Source organism: Spodoptera frugiperda, chromosome 29 (assembly GCF_023101765.2).
Source record: "Spodoptera frugiperda isolate SF20-4 chromosome 29, AGI-APGP_CSIRO_Sfru_2.0, whole genome shotgun sequence".
NCBI lineage: Eukaryota > Metazoa > Arthropoda > Insecta > Lepidoptera > Noctuidae > Spodoptera > Spodoptera frugiperda.
The window spans coordinates 10,830,069-10,850,588 of NC_064240.1; the positions used below are offsets into that span (position 1 = coordinate 10,830,069).

A 20,520-nucleotide genomic window follows, 5' to 3' on the forward strand; every position below is an offset into this window, starting at 1 on the left:
CGGGGTTTGAGCAAACTGACAAGGGGGTAATTCGGCGTCCGGTAACCTCACTCACACAACGCAAGCGTTGTTTCTGTGAATCCATTTAAACTAAAGTTGAGCTGGCCTATGGCCGGAGCATGGCTCTCCCACACTTAAAAATCTCGCTCTCGTTAAACATAAAACAAACACGTACTAGGGCCTTAAAAAGGAAGAAACTAATTCGCTAAATTAAGGCCCTGGATGTGTAAAGAATAAGTGTGTCTTCTTTAATGAATGTAGGGACATTTTGTATGTCGTCTTTTGTATTTTTATAATAGAAGACATTCTAGCTGAGTTGTCATTGGTTTTATTTAAAATCCTCTCACCACAAGGGTAATTATGGTAATTTCTTTAAAAAAAGAATCTATTTCTTCATAGTGTCATTGAACCGTCAACCCACGACAGTATTTAGGGAAAAGAGAGTAAAGTTCTCTAAGAATAGGAGAATTCTCTGACCAGGCGAGGTGATCGTTGCTATTAGGCTTTCTGCCCAACTGTTGTTCGTTGGGATTTTGGGGGAAAAAAGTGCAATGTAGGATTTATCGTTGGATAGACGTCATTGATCGATCGTAGAAGTGCGACTTCTGTCATCTGTCATTTGAAATTCGATAAAATTGTGATTTAAGCGCCTACCATAATTTTAATAGCAACCATTAACAAGAATACAAGAGCTACTTAAATAAAGAAATATTTTAAAATATACCATCTACAAAATATACTAAAAACAAAGTAAAAGTGTAATGAAGTATTTTAGTTAATTACTTGATTGTTAACCATGAAACCAATTATTAACCGTGAGAGTTTCTCTTTGTTAAAATGTCAGTAAAATAATGTTGTTAACGAAGAAAATGTTTATTGGAAAATACTAAAATAGGCCTCTTAATTTACATAATTAGTTGAGAAAACAGAGACTCAATTGGATCGAGAACTCAATGAGATTGCTTATTTTTAGAATGGCTCCTATTGGTTACAATGGATACTATAGAATATCTAAGTAATTTGTCTGTAGGTAGTAAAGCGACCTATTTATTTGTTAATTTATAAAAGAGTAGCTAGACAAGAGAATATATGGATATCAGATATAGAAACTCAATTAAGATAGAAATATAATATATAGTCAAGAGTAGGTGCTTCTTTTCAGGGAGCTGGTGTATTTCCAAAAAACTATTCCCTAAGTAATATTGATGGTGGCCACTGAGGTGGTTTTAGTGACAGACACCCTATTGTTTACCTCTAAAATCTAGGCGCCAATTGAAGATCTCTACGCGTCATAAAACGGCTATACTTCTAATAAAACATTCAGAGAATAAAAAATATACTGTACAACTAGACTGCACGATTGGCGTGATGCTAGATCAGCGGCTGCAGCGCAATGTGTAGCAGGTTCAATTCTCACACGGAGCAATTCTTTGTGTTCGCAAATTGTCATTTCGAGTCTGGGTGTCATGTGTATGTGAACTTGTATGTTTGTAAACGTACCCATGACGCAGAGGAAAATTCTAGTGTGGGGCAAAGTTTTTAAAAAAATACGCAGGAATCAACCCTTTTCTCACTAAAGAATTATTTAGACTAACCATGATCCAAATACTAGAAAATAACACACGTTCAGGCTATTACGGTACGTAAGAACAATGGCAATGATTCTCACGGAACTAATTAATTAAAATTGCATTCACGTTGATAATAATTATTTCACCCTACTGATTGCTTCGTCCTTTATCTACAATTGAATTGTCAGTTAATATTATTAGTCAGACGTTCATGGTTTAATTTGTTTCTAGTCTGCTTAGGCTTAGTACGAGATTGAAACGAGACTGCGTTCAGCGCTCTGATTGGTTGGTTCAGTCGAGCCGGCCAATCAGAGCGCTGAATATGCTATTGTTTCGATTTCGTTAAAAGTAAACCAAACTCGTACTAAGGGTACAGAGGAAATTATATTCATATCCTAATAAATTCTTAGTTGCTAACATTCTGATTAGTTTAAAAGTAAGCTGTTATAATTTTTAAGATCAAAATAGTTTTGACCGTTGATCTTAATGTTAGGTTGGGTTATTGCTGGAGCTACGGACTGCCTAACGGGTTACCGCGGTTCCGGCTCAAAGAACAGGAGTAGGAACGGGGTGGTTTTTAGTCAATAAGAGTCTGACACTCCCTCTCGCCAAAGATGAGAAAAGTCATTGGATGATCTTCCCCCTGAAAAAGGAGTTAGGTTAATAATAATGGTTTTCGATTTTAATGTTTTTCATTGTAGCAATGACAGCAAAACTTTGCTATTCACTTTTAAAATAGAGCAGTCGTACCATACGTAATATAAATTTTAAAATACAGCAGTCGTGCCATACTAAACTTTAGCTTGAATCGTATTTAATTAAGAAATGAAGAACTTAAATCACGTATAAACTTCTAGATAGTAGCTGTAATCTTGATTATCCTTAGAAAACCGAAGTTTTCATGCGGGTAGAATAAGTATTAGGTAATAACATAATTGAAATCATGAGATTTTATTCTTGTTGGTCGAGAGGTCACAAGTGCAACTATCGTGCAAGGGGTTTCGGTTCCGATTCCCGGGTCGCCGCCGCCCATGGACAAAAACACCAGAGGCGTTACAAGTGCGTTGCTGGCCTTTGAGGAAATCCAGGATTGTTAGGGATAGAGCAAATTGGCGAGGGGGGTAACTGGGCTGCCGGTAACCTCACTCACACAACGTTAGCGTTGTTTCACGTCGGTGCCGAAGCTTGACTCTCCCACACTTATTCTTATCTTCGCTTCGGGGGTTAAAAGGCGCGACGTTTAATCATTACAGATAGTCAGATTCGATAACCACACTCAGCCAAGTCTGGGGGCGTTACAAAAATGAAAGTTTAAACCATAATAAATTCTTTGCCATTAATTGTTACCGGAGTTTCGCTTTCGCACCGACATAACTTATTCCGTACTTGAACTGAAATTAGAACAAAGTCGTGACCAGACCTCCAAGTGTTATCTTTTTTATAGTCTTCCGATCTTTGTAGGTTTTGTTTTCTGTTACTTCTTATTTGGCTTAGGATTACTTTAACGTCTAAAAATATTTATTTCGACCGCTCAAAAGGTAAAATGGATTTGAGAACAATAAGTAGTTATTTTTGTATTTTCTTTTTAATGTGTTCTTATTATGTTATTACCACTTTCTGGGGTCGTGGTTTACTAAGTATACAAAAGTGCCTGCTGAATGCAAAGTTTTGAAGCTCTAGTCGATTGTTATGTCAAGTTAAATACTAGTTCATTACCAATCAAAACATAATTCAATTAATTTGAGCAAATCATTCATATTCAAAGTTTGATCAGTGGGTAGCCTTTAATTTAACGAAATCTAAACACTGAAACAACATTCTCATTACAAGTAATAAAACTATTTATAGGTACACAGATTGGATTTTTAAAATTAAATGTGAACTTAAGCATAACAAATCCAATCTAAATATTATATTAACAACTTCTTCATAATAATAAATCTATAAATAGCTGTCTCCTGAACACCATTTCGCATTTAGTTTTCATCTAAAATTCAAGACTTAACAGAAGTTCTGAATTCCTAGAATCTTAAATTAAATTGGGAATACTAGAAATCTAAAACTAGTAACTAAGAGAATACCTCTTCGTCTGCATTTCAAAACCAAATTGTGGGTGACAGATAATCTTATTGGCTTCAAAACGATGCTAGCGCCACCTCGCATTCGTACCAATCACGTTTATCATAGGTCAATGAGATGATGAAAAGTTGGAATTTCTTGTAAAAAGTTAGAGCAATTTTCTGATAAAAAGTTTTGTTAAAGTAATCAGTGGTAAATACAATATAATCTAAAACACTAAAAAAACTAAACTAGTGGTTGGATGCGTAGAGCTGTAGATCGAGCTCAGTGGCGTGCCATTGGAGAGGTCTATGTATAGCCGTGGACGAGAACAGGCTGGTGATGATGACTGTGTAACAACACTGCAAAATGTAAAACCTAATAATAAGTGACGAATAACAATAAAATCAAACAATTCTGACTACCAATAACATAAAATCAAACAATTATATACTAAAATAAACTTTATATGTATAAATTCCTTATTTTATAGTAATAGCTATAAGTTTATATTATATTTCGACACCAGCAATTTATACTACGCTAACTCGAAATTTGGAAAAAACTTTTTTATGCCAAGTTGCTTAAAATGTGTGTTTACATACGTCATAAAAAAATTGAGAAGAAATATGCAAAAATAAGAAAGTTACAAATCTTATAAAACGCTAAGTAAAGGTACTTTTTGAAATCACTCGATTTATATTACGCCAACTATTATTAGCGGAGTGTGCGCGCGGATCACTTTGGTCAAAGTCTGTGCAACACTGCACTAACTCATAGTTAGCGTAGTTTAGTGCGTGCGTGTGTATACTTGTTCGTTTGTAAAATGAACGACTTAGCGACTTTTACATAGTAAATACTTATGTGTTAACGTATTAATTAGTTTATTAATGGTACGTTGACTATTCTTTTTGTAAGTAAGTACATGTTCTTTATAAAATATTGAAATATGCATCAGATGATTGATCATGCACTACGACGTCCCGTACTACACTACGCTAACGTTAGTTAGACGTGTATAAGATGTAACATTTTTTTGATGAATTACGTTTATATACGGCTAACTTGCGCTAAATCAAAAAATAGAAATAATTAAGGAAATATAAATATGAGATATTACAATGAATAAATTAAATATTAAGCATACCAAATTTCAAAAAAGTATCTTAATTAATGTAAAAGTTATCACGTTTTTCCCTTTAAACGCCTCTACTGTAAAGTACGCTTTTTGAGTTAGCGCAGTATAAATTGCTGGTGTCGATTTAGTACTTTTGCATTTGCATATGCATTAGATTCAATCTCAAGCGCCTATGAAAGAGCAAGGTCGTGACAAATAGCTTTCAAAGAATTCTCTACCTATGGCATTAATATTATAATAATAATTATACTTGTTGTTGCATTGTCCTCTATGATTAGGAAAACAGTTGTAGTCTCGGCGTTAGTCCGTGGCGTCACACATAATTTTAAAGATTAAAAGCTTAAATTTCTGAACGCAGCCATGCACATTGGCAACACTGCGTCTGCAACACTAATTTCATTCGGATTTTATGTCACGTAACGGCGTCACGTTTTCCCACCTTTTTACCAATTTTTAGTTAAAATAAGTGTTTCTAAAACTGTAATATGGGAAAGATAAAGTCGGAGTCAAGATCTAAACTGCTGAAGAAATTGAAGAAACTTGAAAAGCTTATAGTAGGAACTTTTGAGCTCCGATTCGAGCGATGATGGTACGAAAATGGCCGGCCTTTCATCTTTTGCAAGTTTGCAACAAAGTTTATAGCTTCGCTATGCAGCAAAACATTTAACGCTACACCGTTTAAAGAACGTGTGTTTTTACTTTTGTGCCTGGGCGTCTTGCGCTTTGCATGTGTATGTAAAGGACGCGGCGACATTTTGCTATTTCATGCGCGATAGGTACTTATGTACAAGGAATCGCACGAGCATTTACAAGGCCGGCTATTATTTTCTAGCAAGAACTGGCCTGACCTGTGGGACGTCCTGCGGGGGCGTACGTGGTCTACAATGGCTAAGTTATCAAATAATCAACCTCTGGGGTGTTCTGTGGGAGCACACGCGGTTGAGTCTTGCTAAGCTATCAAATAATCAACCTCTGGGGTGTTCTGTGGGAGCACACGCGGTTGAGTCTTATATAACCTTCAAGGGAAGTTCTGCGGGAACTTACATGGTTATATTGTGATGTAGCGAAAGCCACATGCTGTACCATAAGCCACATGCTGTACCATAAACCACATGCTGTACCATAAGTCACATGCTGTACCATAAGCACAGCTTGCATTGTGTTTTACTTCCAGAAACTGGAAAGACACCATTAACATTATCACACTACATGGAGGAAGACATTGAAAATGTCCCTCCGGATAATGAATGCATAGAATTGAGCATGCTCAACAAAACGATACATGTACAACAAGATGTAAATGTGGAAAATATAGAATCTTTATGAGAATTACCTGAAGCCTTACCACATGAAGAGATGTTGGATCCTCAGGTAATAGACATATAAGGTGTGAAGTCACAGCTGGTGAGAGTAGGAGGAGAGTTACACAAACAAATAGCACAAAGGTGATTGGGGGAATGGCATACTGATGAAAACTCACCGTTCTCCAACATGAAATTAATGGTGCCTCTTTTGTTAAACCCGGAGGTAAGCACTACAATCAATGATTAATTATCCCAGAAGTGTGACCAAATGATACAAACAAAACAGAAACAAACCTCAACAGCCTTGGCATGTCTGGGTTCATGTCTTCAAATGTGCATAAGAGATAATTAAGGACATAGATGGATATCATTAAAATACTGAATGATGCTCCAACCCTACTCTGTGACTATAAATTTAGATAGAAAGGGACGTAAGTCCCTCCTGTTATCAGTTATAAATAAAAATGTGAAAGATTTTCTATTGCAATCTGGAACAGAAATCTATCTATTTGGTGAAGATCTAGGAGAAGAGATCAGAACAGCAAGATCAGTCAAAAGATCTGGTCAAGAACTGAGGTGGCTGTAACAAAAAGGTTCACTACAAAGCGAAGTACATGGGTGCCTCAGACAGGTACTCCTAAAATAAATAATAATAAAGCTTTAAACTGGCGGGGTCCTCCTCAGGCAGACGCTAAAAAGAGGGGGGCCATCACCCAGAGCACCAGCAGCAGTCAGGACCAGGGAGAGCAAGAGGAGTCAACCTCAACGCAAATGAACCAACAGGTGAGTAGACTTAACTACCACTTAAATAATTGGAAACTTATAACTCAGGATCCAATTATTCTCAGTTGGGTTGCGGGATACTCAACCCCTTTGTGTGATAAACCACACCAGAGTTTAACTCAAGATCCAATTATTCTCGGTTGGGTTGCAGGATATTCAATCCTTTTGCATAGTAAACCATACCAGAGTTGTACTCAAAATGATAGGTTTTCTGAACTAGAATCTTTACAGATCACCGCAGAAATTAACCAGTTAAGTACTTGCTATGAAAGCAATACAAACTTGCAAACCTGTAATAAGATTCATTGTGTTCACCTATTTTCCTTGTTAAAAAGAGCAATGGAACTTTTCGTTTTGTTCTAAGTTTAAAGAATTTAAATAATTTTGTTGAAACTGAGTATTTCAAATTGGAAAATACCGAACAGTGTGCAAGTTTTTACAAAAAGATGATGTTCTTGTCATCTTAGATCTGAAATATACTTGTTATATGATAAGTATCAACAAGGATAGTGAGAAATATTTAAGATTTATTTTTCAAGGAAAACACTATCAGTTAAATGCTTATGTTTTATTCTTGTGCCCTTGTACGGCTCCATCAACATTCACAAAAATCATGAAACCAATGATGGTTTTCTTAAGAGAAAGAGGTTGTATATCAGTTATCTATTTAGATGACTTTTTTGTTTTTTAAGTATATGAAACAACTATGTTATTATGTTACATAAACAAAATTGTTATAACAACAGTGTATACAAAACATACAAGCAACTGTGAATTTACTAAAAACATTAGGATTTATAGTTAGCCGAGCAAAGAGAATAGTTAAGTGTGATGTTACAACTGTAACTTTAATTGTTACTATTCAATACTATAGATATGACTCTTAACATTACTGAAGAGGAAAGAAATATATTCTTTTATTGTTTTTTCCAAGCTAATAAAAGAATTACTGTATAAAATTATGATCAAAGTTAGAATTTAGGCTAATTAAAGAGTCTAGGGCTCACATAAATTCACTGGAATGAATAGCTGCCTTTTTTGTTTTAAACATGTTTGCTTATAAATGAAGAAATAGTGATAATATTACTGCAGTAACCTATATGTATAAATAGATTAGGAGGAATTTAATATAATTTTTTACATAGGATTTCTAAGAATATTTGGCAATGGTGTGAATTTTAAAAGACTATTGTTTGATGCTAATTACATAAACACTAAAGATAATGTGATAGCATTTTTGAGTCTAGAAGGAAGATAGGAAGATAGACATTACAAAATGGGAACTGAGCAATATAAACAATCCAAAGGTTATTGATGAATTTGGTAAATCTTCAATTGATTTATTTGCATCACATACTAATGCAAGGTGTTGCACTTATATGTCATGGCAACCAGACCCAGGAGCTGTTGCAGTTGATGCTTTCACCATTCCTTGGACTAAATACAGCTTATTTTATTTATTATTTCTCCTCCATTCTCTATGGTTCTTAAAACCCTAGAAAATAAATTACAGACAAAGCAACAGGTATAATAGTTGTGCCCCATTGGGTCACTCAGTGGTTATTGTTAATGTTAATAGATTATTGTTAAAGGAACCTGTTATATTTCAACCTTCTAAGTCCTTATCTTGCATAATTCCAGATTGTTACACCCCTTTTATAAGAAAGTGGTATTGATGGTAGAAGCATTATCAGGAAAACATAGAGTTAGGAATTTGTGATGAAGCAGTTTCTTGTCTTGATGAATTCAATATCTAAAGATACTTTGAATCATGCAAATCATGCATGCATGTGCATTAGTATCATGGGCTAAGTATTTAAATCCATAAATATAAACATTACTAAGCCTACCATTACTGAAGTTATTCAGTACCGTACTTTGTGATTCAATGAAAGAGTTACAGTTAGTAACATATGGTAGTTTGAATTCCGTAAGATTAGCTCTATCATTAGTTATAGGACCACATTTGGATACCGATCATTAGATCAAAAGATTGTTCAAGGGATTTTTTAAATTAAGACCCCCAAACCCAAATATTTATTTATTTAATTATCAAAGATACATACAGTTTTATACATTCTCAAAAAATCGCCAAACTGTAAGACAGTTTGTTAGCGATAATATAATAATACTTGGGATATGTCTTTGTACTTGATTATATTGAAAAGAATTATACTCTAGAGAAAGAATTATCTGCAGATTGTTACCAAGAAAACCTTATTAACGTTGGCCACGGGTTAAAGGGCTCAAACAGTAGCCCTGATTAATATTATTAATATAATGATTAAACAAGATTGTATTAATCAATTCATCAATTTATTTGTATAAGATAGATTGATCAAGACTTTAGGACCAAACAGAGTCAACTTTTTATAACTGCTCCTTTTCTTTAATGCTAGGAAAGGAGTATGTCCAGCCACTGCGGTGGTCAACAATTTAGAAGTTACAAAGGGTTTACGTGATTGTAAAAGTACTAGCTTATTTGTATCTACAAAGGAGCCATATAAAGCTGTGTGCTTCAGTACAATCAGCCGTTGGGTCAAAAGAGCCATGGAAGAGAGTGGAATTGACACTAGTGTATTTTCAACACACAGTACCCGACATGCAACAATATTAGCATTTTTCAGCAAGTGGGGAAGTATTGATGAAATACGACGAACGGCTGCTTGGATTGGAGAGTCTTCAATTTTTTGCAAGGTTTTTTCATAACAGACCAATAATTAATAAGTTTTCTTAGAACCTTTTCTTCAACAATGTGAATGATATTTGGAATTATTTTGAATTACGCAGTTAATAGATATATAACTGTTCAGTTATATATTTAATTAAGAAGTGTATATCTGTGGTGTCAAGGTAAAAGGGGATAAGTCATAAATTTTGAAAAATGAGTTACTGACACAGTTGGATAAAAAAAATGAATTAGTTTTACGGTAAAGAGGAGATAAGTCAATTAAAATTACGGTAAAGAGGAGATAAGTCAATTTAAATTGACTTATCTCCTTTTACATAAAACTAATTAATTTTTTTATCCAACTGTGTCATTAACTCATTTTTCAAAACGTATGACTCATCCCCTTTTACCTTGACACCACAGATATTTTTTAAAAAAATAACTGTTGATTGTTATTTTTAAACAAATGTTTATTGTTTTTACAACTGGTCTTTGAACATCTACAACTGTTTTCCTAATCATAGAGGACAATGCAACAACAAGTATAATTAAATAGTCAAACGAACTTACCTGTAAGTGAAGTTCGACTGTAATTATTCTTGTTGTTGCATTGTCCGAAGATGATTAGTCCCACCCTACCCAGATCCTTCATGTTATATAAATATAAACATGAACCCTATGTTGTAAAACCAATAAATGGCTATGAACTTAATGAAATTAGTGTTGCAGACGCAGTGTTGCCAATGTGCATGGCTGCGTTCAGAAATTTAAGCTTTTAATCTTTAAAATTATGTGTGACGCCACGGACTAACGCCGAGACTACAACTGTTTTCCTAATCATCTTCGGACAATGCAACAACAAGAATAATTACAGTCGAACTTCACTTACAGGTAAGTTCGTTTGACTATTTAATAATCCTATGTTCTTCGTTTGCAAGTTTAACTTATGTAATGTAACCCATCGATAGACTAGTCAATGAGGAAGAGATTCTAATGTAGACATGCAAGTATAAAACATTACGGTCCATAAGAATTTATATCAAAATACAAGCAGCTTACTCGGTTTGTTTTTATAGAGAAGTAAACTCTATAATGGTAGAGCAAGGTTTATTTTCGGTTGTAGAAGTGTTGTTGTGATTTAAAAGGGGGGGAAATGAGGCTCTCGCGCCGGCGCAGCCAGTGTGACGCGAGCGTTGGCGCGCTGCGCCCGAGTAGTTTTAACGGTTTGTGAACTACGCCAAATCGATACAGAACTGCTTTCAAGTGAAAGTGCCAGGATGTTGTGATGCACGTGTTGTGTTAAGTGTACAATCGATTAGAATCGTGTGATAACCAAAATCGATTAACAAGTTAACGCAAAGTGATCGAGTACAACATCGGATAACTCAACGGTAGGTCAAGTGGTTCCGTACAACTATCTTTTTATGCACCATTCACGGAGAGAAAACGTTGTTCGTCAGTCTGTCAAAAGTTTTTTTTTTCACGGCAATTATTGCAAGAATGTTGGTTTGCGAAACTGGTCAACTGTTTATCGTATATTTTATAAATTACGCTGCATATGCACGCTAATTTGATACCTCCGTATAAGGAATACGGTTGATGTTTGTTTCATCTAAGGTTTGTTTTGAATTTAGTCCGATGTTTCTACCTGGTTGTGTTTTGAGAGCGTCTTGTTGGCTAATTCGGTAAAAATACATTTTGTCTAACTTTTGGTACTAAGATTTTTTGAAGTCATACGTATGTATATTTTAAGTATTACCTACAAGTCTATTGGTTAGTTATTTATAATATCAATAACATAAAAATAGGCATCGTATTTAAATACTACCAGTCTACTACCTAAGAATAATTTATTCGACATTAGTCATTGAATTGTGATTTCCGAGTTATGATCATATCGAATTCTAAAGGTCACAATTGTCACTTACAGTTTTAAACTCTCAGTACCTATTTATTATTATACAAGTATTTATTATTTTGTTAGCTGAGAATATAAAAGGTCTATGATTAGTTTCCTGACACATATTAACCTAAAAATGTCTATATCATGAATCATGTGTGAGTGACTCATTATAGAAGGGTAAAGACCCTTGCTTAGGTAGGTAACGTACCGTCTTTATTTCAATAAATTAAAGTACCTCCTTAAAAATTATACATTTCTGTTAAGACTAAAAGGTTATTTTTATCCTTAAAATTACTTCAGAAACAGATAACTACTTAAGTTTCTTTCTCTACTTTCTCATTTTAATCAAAGACATATTATAATTAAAAATATACATACTGCCGCAGTAATACCACGGCCTCAAAGAAAACCGACGTAAAATAACGATTGTGTTATGTTTTGTTGTGTAAGTGAGGTTACCGGAGACCCAATCTTCCCAATCCCCGATTCCCAACGCATTTGTAACGCCTCTGGTGTTTCGGTTGTCCAATGGGTGCGGCGATTGCTCACCATCAAGTAATCCGTCTGCTCGTTTATCGGCTAATACTAATGTTAAGTTTATCTACTGTATCAATATTAAATAAAAAGTAAACATATAATGATGAAATATTGTGAAATTCTTTAATCTGATTGAATTGATCTTAATTTTCTAACATTTTTTCACCAACATCCCTTGATTTGTAGTCATAGGAATTCTTCATACTTACTAACTTTTTATTATTACTTTAAAATTTTTAACACTCTTTGGCTGATCCCCAAATATTGTTTCGGGTCTGGGTGTCATATTATGTCCACGTGAAATTGGATGTTTATAAACTCACCCACGACACAGGATAAAATCCTAGTGTCTAGCAAAGTTTATTAAAAAAGAAAAGAAACACAAGAATCCAAAATGAGCGTGCACTTGTAGCTTAGGAAATTAAGATATCTAGGTATAGTTGTCTGGTATCTCAGCACAAAATATGATTAAGTATAGAATACTTAAACAAAAATAAATAACATGGCATACGTTTACAATTTACGTTTCATTCTTCAATCATAAAATACTATTACAATAATATATCTTAACTTAACTATATTTTAGAATCAATAAACAATCTCACTCTTTTGATTTCCCAAAGGATAGATATATTATTGGCGTGTATCCCTCATGGATAGATCTATCATAAATAATAATAACGGTCATAAAATAAAAAAATAAAATCTACGATTAAACTTAATGCTTTGTTTCAAGTCTAATCTGATTACATTTATGTATCTATGTAGGTTTTTTTTAGGGTAGGAAAATCATCCAATGTCTTCTCCCACTTTGGGCGAAGCGAGAGGCAGTGTCAGACTCTTACTGAACAAAAACCACCCCGTTCCTACTCCTGCTTTTCTAGATCGGTCAGAACCCCGCTATGCCTGCTAGGTAGTTCGCAACCACAAAAATAATAATAATTCTTTGTTAAGTTTAAAAAAAGAATTAACGAAATCGGTTCAGCTATTCTCGAGATTTGCGCTTGGCAACACATTTAGCGAGTCATTTTTATATAATAGAAGAAAAAAATTAAATAAAAACAAAACTCGCTTAATTCTTAAAAGTCACTAACCACAGGTTTATAAGTTTTAGGAAAACTTTTCCCATCAATCTATTAATACCAGTAATTAGAAAATTTAATTAATTACAAAGGATTTTAAAACTTACATATAGTCTTAAATAACATACATTTAAGTGCCATTTTAGTCTGTCATTAAATGAATAGGGATTAAGTGAGTCTCATTAGTTTTAACTAAACGTCGTAGTGGCAATTTTAAACTAAATGAGAGTTTTATTAAGAGTACTATGTACAGGATATATTATTAAAGAACATCTAATTAAAGTACCTCCTTAAAAATTATACATTTCTGTTAAGACTAAAAGGTTATTTTTATCCTTAAAATTACTTCAGAAACAGTTAATAACTACTTAAGTTTATTTCTCTACTTTCTCATTTTAATCAAAGACATATTATAATTAAGAATATTATATATACGGCCGCAGCAATACCATCGCCGCAAAGAAAACCGACGTAAAACAATGCTTGCGTTGTGTTTCGTTGTGTGAGTGAGGTTATCGGAGGCTCCTTCCTAATCTTCCCAATCCCCGATTCCCCAAAAACCCTTACATTCCTAACCCCCAAAAGGTCGGTAACACACTAGTAATGCCTCTGGTGTTTCGGGTATCAGGTGATCCGTCTGGACTTTCACTGGCTTATAAGAGTACCATAAAAAATAATGAGTGTTTGTTGAACGTGAGTTTATATACTTAATCTTATACCCAACTAGCGAGCTCCTGTCTCGCATGGGTGCAATGGCGATATATTATTCATGTAATTATATTAAAAAACCACATCAAAATCCGTTGCGTAGTTTTAAAGATTTAAGTATACAACGGACCATAGAGACAGAGAAAGCGACTTTGTTTTATACTATGTAGTGAAGCGTACTTTTACATGCTGTACACAAATACAATACCTAGTTATCACCAGTACTACAACTGACATTAACACCCTACTACATCGTATCCATAGCCCGTAGATTATAGTCCCCCATCCACAGATAAACCGACCGTAACTTAACACTAAAAGCCAATGATCCAGGTACTTCATCGCGAGCTTCCCAAGTAGTACGTCTTTTGAGAAGACTCTTAAGAACGCTTCATTTACTCGTTATTAACGCACATAATGAATTTTCCCTCAAAGAATGCCTTACTTAGTGAGTTGTACTGAAAATAATTAATTTTGTCAAAGGCTTTAATTTGAGGTATGTCGTCCAGAAGATTTTAAGGAAAATTCGTGAAAATGTATTGAGGTAATTTTGAAGAGTTTTTCGCTAATTTTCGAGCTAATTTTCCCGTTTTTATTGGTGACTTGAATGACTGATTAAAATTGTGTTTCTAGGAATAATTTTCACTTGTCTAGATATTAATCTAGACTTAGTACTGGTGAGAATCTTAATATTCAAATGGGGTTTATGAGTTTCTAGCTTATTTACATCGATTCATTACTCAAGATAAGTAGTGAAGGAATCTGTTTAATTAAAGTACATTATTAATGAATGATATACTACTTTATTAGTTGAATTTTCGGTCTTTCGTGGTTTTTACGCCTCAGTTTACGCATGTTGCGAATGATCACGGGCTCTGTCGTAGTTCGAAATTACTCGCGTAAGCTCGTCGAACAGTAACGTAGGTATATCGTATAATCTATACATATAATAAAATCGTAGAAAAGTGCTGTCTGTACATTGAAAATAAAAAAAAAAAAATAGCAGGGGTTATTGTTATGTCGATATCGAACCCAAAAATGTAATTAACTTTTTTTTTGTCTGTTTGTCTGTTTGTCTATTTGTCTGTTTGTCTGTGTGTCTGTGTGTCTATGCGCGCTAATCTCAGAAACGGCTGATCCGAGTTGGATGCGGTTTTCACGAATATATTGTGGTATGCTTCTATTAACATTTAGTGTTTGTTTCATGTCAATCGGTTCATAAATAAAAAAGTTATGTCAAATTAAAGAATCACGTCGAACACTATTCTATGCTTATACCATAATCTCCGCAACTATTTGACGGATTTGGTTGAAATTTGGTACAGATATAGTTTAGAACCTTAGAAACCTTTTAGTAAAGAAAACGCTCTAACGGAGTATAGATAATTCTATGTCGAACGTTACACGACTTCGGTTCATGTTATTGTTTTAATTCATCGAAAAAAGGTAAATAAATAGTAAAAAGGTATGAAAAAAATAATATCAATATAATTAAACTTTTAGTACAAAGAAAATGCCCGAACGGAGTATAAATAAATAATCCAAGTTGTCTTTATCCTCGATAGATGGCGTTGGGATCGAAATAGATCGCGCTATGGTTTCGTTACGTTCATTTGGTTGGGTATCGGCCGAGCGCTGCGGTACTATCGTAGAAAAAGTGTATTATCAGTCGTATGATTATTTTGTTTGTCTGTAGTGGTTCTGCTGTTTCGTATATTCTAAATAAATTGGTTTCGTTGTATTTGTCAATTGATAAATTTATTTGTTGGGGTTTTCTGGTTAAATTATTTAACGTAGGTTTAGTTTGATATCGATTATTAGTAGTTACTGTAGTTAGTTTTTTTAATAAAATTGTAAGTCTAATTTATTTATTAATTAGATAGATTAGATTTAAGTCGTTTCTTTTAAATTATTTAGTTTAAGCTTGGTTATTATAGCATAGAGGATAGGTTGTAATATAATTTCTTTTTTAATTGTTTTAAATTCGTAATTCGTAGCTTTCTTTAGTTTTAAGTTAGTTTTCATCTTAAGTTCGGAAAGATTATAATATTTCTTTAGTTTAAGTCCGTTTTTAAACTATTTATTCAATGCCCTCAGTGAGTATACATCTATTAAATTCAAACGCAGAGCTCATTATGTTGATTTTTGAAGAGTTCCCTGGAATATCTTCTACATCTCATTTTTTAAGAGATTCCGCGAGATCGGGAACTATGTGGTTAAAACCAAAAATTTGCCGGAAGTCACTATTCCACGCGAACGAAGTCGCGGGCAAAAGCTAGTACATAATATAGTTATAGTACAAAACTCTTAACTTATGAAAACATTATTTAAGTTAGTATGTATTTTAACTTACAGAATATACAGCGTTTATTTTTATTAAACATTTTTATCTAGCTTGACCTGTTTGTTTATTTGGGTCAAGTAATTGGAAATTCTCCCTTTTCTTCACGTCAGATCAATCTGATATTTGGTACACACTCTTATTCTTGATGACTATACACATTAAAACCGTTTAAAATAAATAAATATTTTTTATATATTAGCGGTACTTGTTTAAAAACGGTAGAGGTACATCAGACTTAAGAATAAATTCCTATCAAATTGGAAATAATGGTTGTCTGGAATTTTAATATTTCTTTGATCTGTTTATAATGAAAGACCAATTTACTTTAGTAAGTTACAAACAAAAACATTTGAAGTAGGTACGAGTACTTTTGAACCCACTTTATTTGACGAAATACATACGTACCGTACATTTACTTCATACGTTTGTTATGTTATGCGGAGGCCGAATTCATAAATTAGTCATTTCAAAAAGGTCCTCTAAAATGTTTGTTTTCCAGAAACCTTTCACATTTATAATATTATATTCTTGTTTGAATATGTTTGTCCGTCAACCACGCTGGAACTAGTGAACGGATTTTGATGTAATTTGGTATATAGACAGGGTATGAGCTGACTAAGGCCTCCCACCTTTGTTCAGCAGTGGACGTCTCTTGGCTGATTATAATGATGAGCTGACTTGGGTGATAGGATACTTTTTATCCCACGGTAACGTGGGCAAAGACGCTGGTAGAAGCTGGTTATGTATAAATACATGATCATGTGTAACTTTTTCGACCAAGATTCTAGATCCTTTTAGTAATAGGATGAAAAAAGTGTTTTTCGTGTTTTCTCATTTATTTTAGGGATATTATTTGGTTCTTTTATCTTCCTATACGGAATGAGTCAGCTGCCATACACCGGGACACACAGAATTTCACCATATTTTTCTCTCTCTAATCTGAATATTTGATATATTTTTAACGGGGGAAAAGCATCCAATTACTACACCTACCTACCTATGTACAAGGCGGGAGAAGTCCCGCCTTGGGTGAAGCGAGAGGTAGGGTCAGACTCTTAATAACTAAAAACCACCCTGTTCCTTTTCCTGCTGTGAGCCGGAGCCGTGGTAATCTGTTACGTTTGCTGTAGTTACGGATCGGGCATTAGCCCTACTGAGTCCCATCTGTGGTGGTCTATCCCTTTAGGCGCCGCAAGGGTGTGGTTCTGGTCGGGCGGCGGGCTAACCTTGCTTGCCGTCCGTAGACCCGCCCTTATGGTAGCATCTGAATAGTAAAGCTATACGCTTTACTATTCGGAACTACTATTTATACTTCGTAGTAACCTCGAACAGTAGGCCAGAGTATGAGTATTAGCTGGTATAGTAACAACTTAAACCGTTAAAACTTTATTAGATTACGTTGTTGCTTAAGTAATCTCTATTACGACTGGCATTATGGCTTTTGTTTCTGGGCCAGACATTGTTTAAACTGGGTTTTCGATTTTCAAAATTCTTAGTAAGTCTTTGTGCCCACACAGACTGAAATTGTTTCCAACTATTTTATGGTAAAAGGCTATTTTATATTATGAAGCTCTTATAATAAAAACGATATGAAAGAAGAAAGAAAGAAAAACAGTTTATTTGCACCATTTAAACATAAAAATTAATAATTATGATAAAAAAAAACATAAAAGTCGCGGGTCAAAAAGGCCAGTATAAATATATTATTAGTATATTATTTAGTTAATTAATATTTAACTCACGTCTAATTTCGGAACACAAAGGTACCTGCTATAGTCAACCTAATAGATGACGTGACTTCGAAATCTACTGTCATAATTATTCAAGTTCTTGTCACCACTACTTGATAGACCAATGACCTATCAAGATGCAATCACGTGCGACATTCCAAGAGATAGAGATCACGTTCACATGGGACTACGTCATCAACGTTTTCATTAGTCGTTTAGTTACTAGTCAGGTTTTAAATAAACTAAAATCTTCTAAACTTTTTTAAGGCGTTGCACCACACTGGGTCTGTCTCCTATGTCGTGGGTGTGTTTACAAAAAATATGGTGAAACAACAAATTGTGGATCACACACAGAGTTGCTTCGTCCGCTACACGTTGCACGGCAGTCGGTTGCCCAGCCTTACAGTACAACCCTTTTTCACTATTTATATTATAAGTCCCATGTAAAAAGGAGGTAAGCCTATTGCCAAATACTGGGCACAATTGCAGACTCCGGGCCACTACTGAGATTTTTTTTTAACAGAAAAACGTTCAGTAATAGTTTTCTATTCTACTTATACTTTAGTTTTATTCGTTGTGAGTCTAATAGATAAGTAATAGCACTAGCCCTTTGTAAGAATGAGGCTAATAATATGACTAGCAAGTAATCCATAAATAACCAGCTGTACCTAACCCTCAGGGCTTAAGAGGCATACTATTACTTTATTGAATCTTTTTTTTAACCAGCAACTGTCTCGTTGTTTGATTTTTTCCACCTACAATTTAGTGTAGCAAAATGCCAAGACGCATTCTTTTGCTGTAATGGCAAGGTATAAAGAAGGATCATTGTGTATGCAAATTACTTCATCACCAAGGTAGAACGATGATCCCGGATCGACGATCAATATATCGACCTAGAACTTAACGCAGTTGCGGATCTATTGAATTAACCGAATGACCTTGAATTTTCTAATAGTTGTGTGAGGGGTTATGTAAATTAGAGCCTAGTGTCATAACCGTGTCGTATTCTGTTCGGCATAGATTTGCAAAAATGGCTGATTGTTATTAATATTTTGACACGAGTAGAGGAGATAAGACAATATTGCCGCATTGGTCTAGTGGTTGCAAGTGCAACTGCTGGACCAGGAGTCTCGAGTTCGATCCCCGTATCTGGCAAAGTATTGGGCTGGGCTTGTTTCGATTTTTCCAAAATTTCTAAGTAATAACCCGTTGTCTGGAATTGTGCTCAGTATGTAATAGGCTCAAAATGGGACTTATTATATAAATGATAACCTATTTTAACTCTAGAAGTTGAGTCTTTCGGTAAACTTATTTTAAAGAGAAACCTCTCAGGACCTTATTGTGGAATTGAGTATTGCGAATAAGACCTCAAAACTACTGATTATTAATGAGTTTAAACAAATCTTTATGATTTCTACAAACTATTAGACTAGAGTAGACACTGAAATGGTTATACCAACAATATTAGAGACCCTATTTATTTATTTAACTTACTTAAGTACCTATTGACGTCATGTGACATGCGTCATTAGATCTCGCAAATAAACGCGGTAGAATAGCGCGAACATAATTGTTCGAGTGTTAAGTGAGGTTAGGTTGAGATGAACATTCTTTGATTTTGAACTTTAAACCTTTGTACTTTAGTGTGATATTACATATTTAGATCTATTGGTATAATGAAGAATGCTAGCTTTGTAGATTTAGTTTTTTTAAAAGGGGAAATAATCATCCAATGTCTTCTCTCGCTTTGGGCGACGCGTGAGGGAGTGTCAAGTTCTTAATGACTAAACACCACCCTACTCCTGCTTTTCGAGCCGGAGCCCCTGTAAATCCGCCGGTAGTCTGCAGCTCCAGTTCAGAGATTTAGTACTACAGTTGCTTCAGCTGCTGTAGTGATTTTAGACTAATCAACACCAAAATCCTCAAATTATTATGGATTCAAAAAAATATAAACATTTTGCAAAACTATAGAGACTGGTCATTAAGCAAAGTACAATGTAGGCGTGTTATGCTATTAAAAAAAGCACCGTAAACATCAATTACAAAGGTCTAATTTTAAAAGTCATCGATTGTGTTCTGTGTACTTATCTTCCGTGTTTAAGATGAAGGTTAAATCCGTATAGAAGGGATTATAGTATATTGTACTTTTGTTGCTTGAAGGCCGTTGAGGTATGGGCTAAATTTGAAAGGACTAAATTGATATTATGGTAATACCTGCGGTCCGGTGTTGCATGGATGCTATTCCCTATCTTTTTTCTTTACTGATATGAATGAATTATTTTTTTTATATGAGTGTCAAAGTCGGATCATTAATTCAAATCAAATTATGAATAGGCACTTAATTTTGAAATGTCAGCAAACAATAATCTTAGCCAGTACAATGGATATAACTCGGAAAAAGTCACATTAGTACTTGGCCGTGAGTAGATTTCAAATCAAAAGGTGTGTAAATTCATTTAAAAAAATATTTGATAACAAAACAGAAACTATGAAAAGTATTCGATTGCTGACAAACCTATCGGGAAATCAAAATGAGATATCAGACACTGAATACACGATCATGTCACTAGTTAGTCCCAACAAATTGTTCCAACTAGTTGGTCCCAACAAGTTGGTCCAACATCGTAACCACGCATCACCAATAACAAATGTTGACACTTAATTACTTCGCGAGTATGCTGTAAACCGGAA

General features: G+C 34.4%; 1 protein-coding gene across 1 annotated transcript in view; it reads left to right on the forward strand.

Annotated features, from left to right (window-relative positions):
- Positions 1-10,696: 10,696 nt before the first annotated feature.
- LOC118268228 (tyrosine kinase receptor Cad96Ca) overlaps positions 10,697-20,520 on the forward strand; it is a 116,468-nt gene continuing 106,644 nt past the window's right edge. Inside the window, exon 1 of the mRNA XM_035582621.2 lies at positions 10,697-10,916. The gene's annotated coding sequence lies outside the window, so the exon portion shown is untranslated. The remainder of the gene's footprint in view (positions 10,917-20,520) is intronic.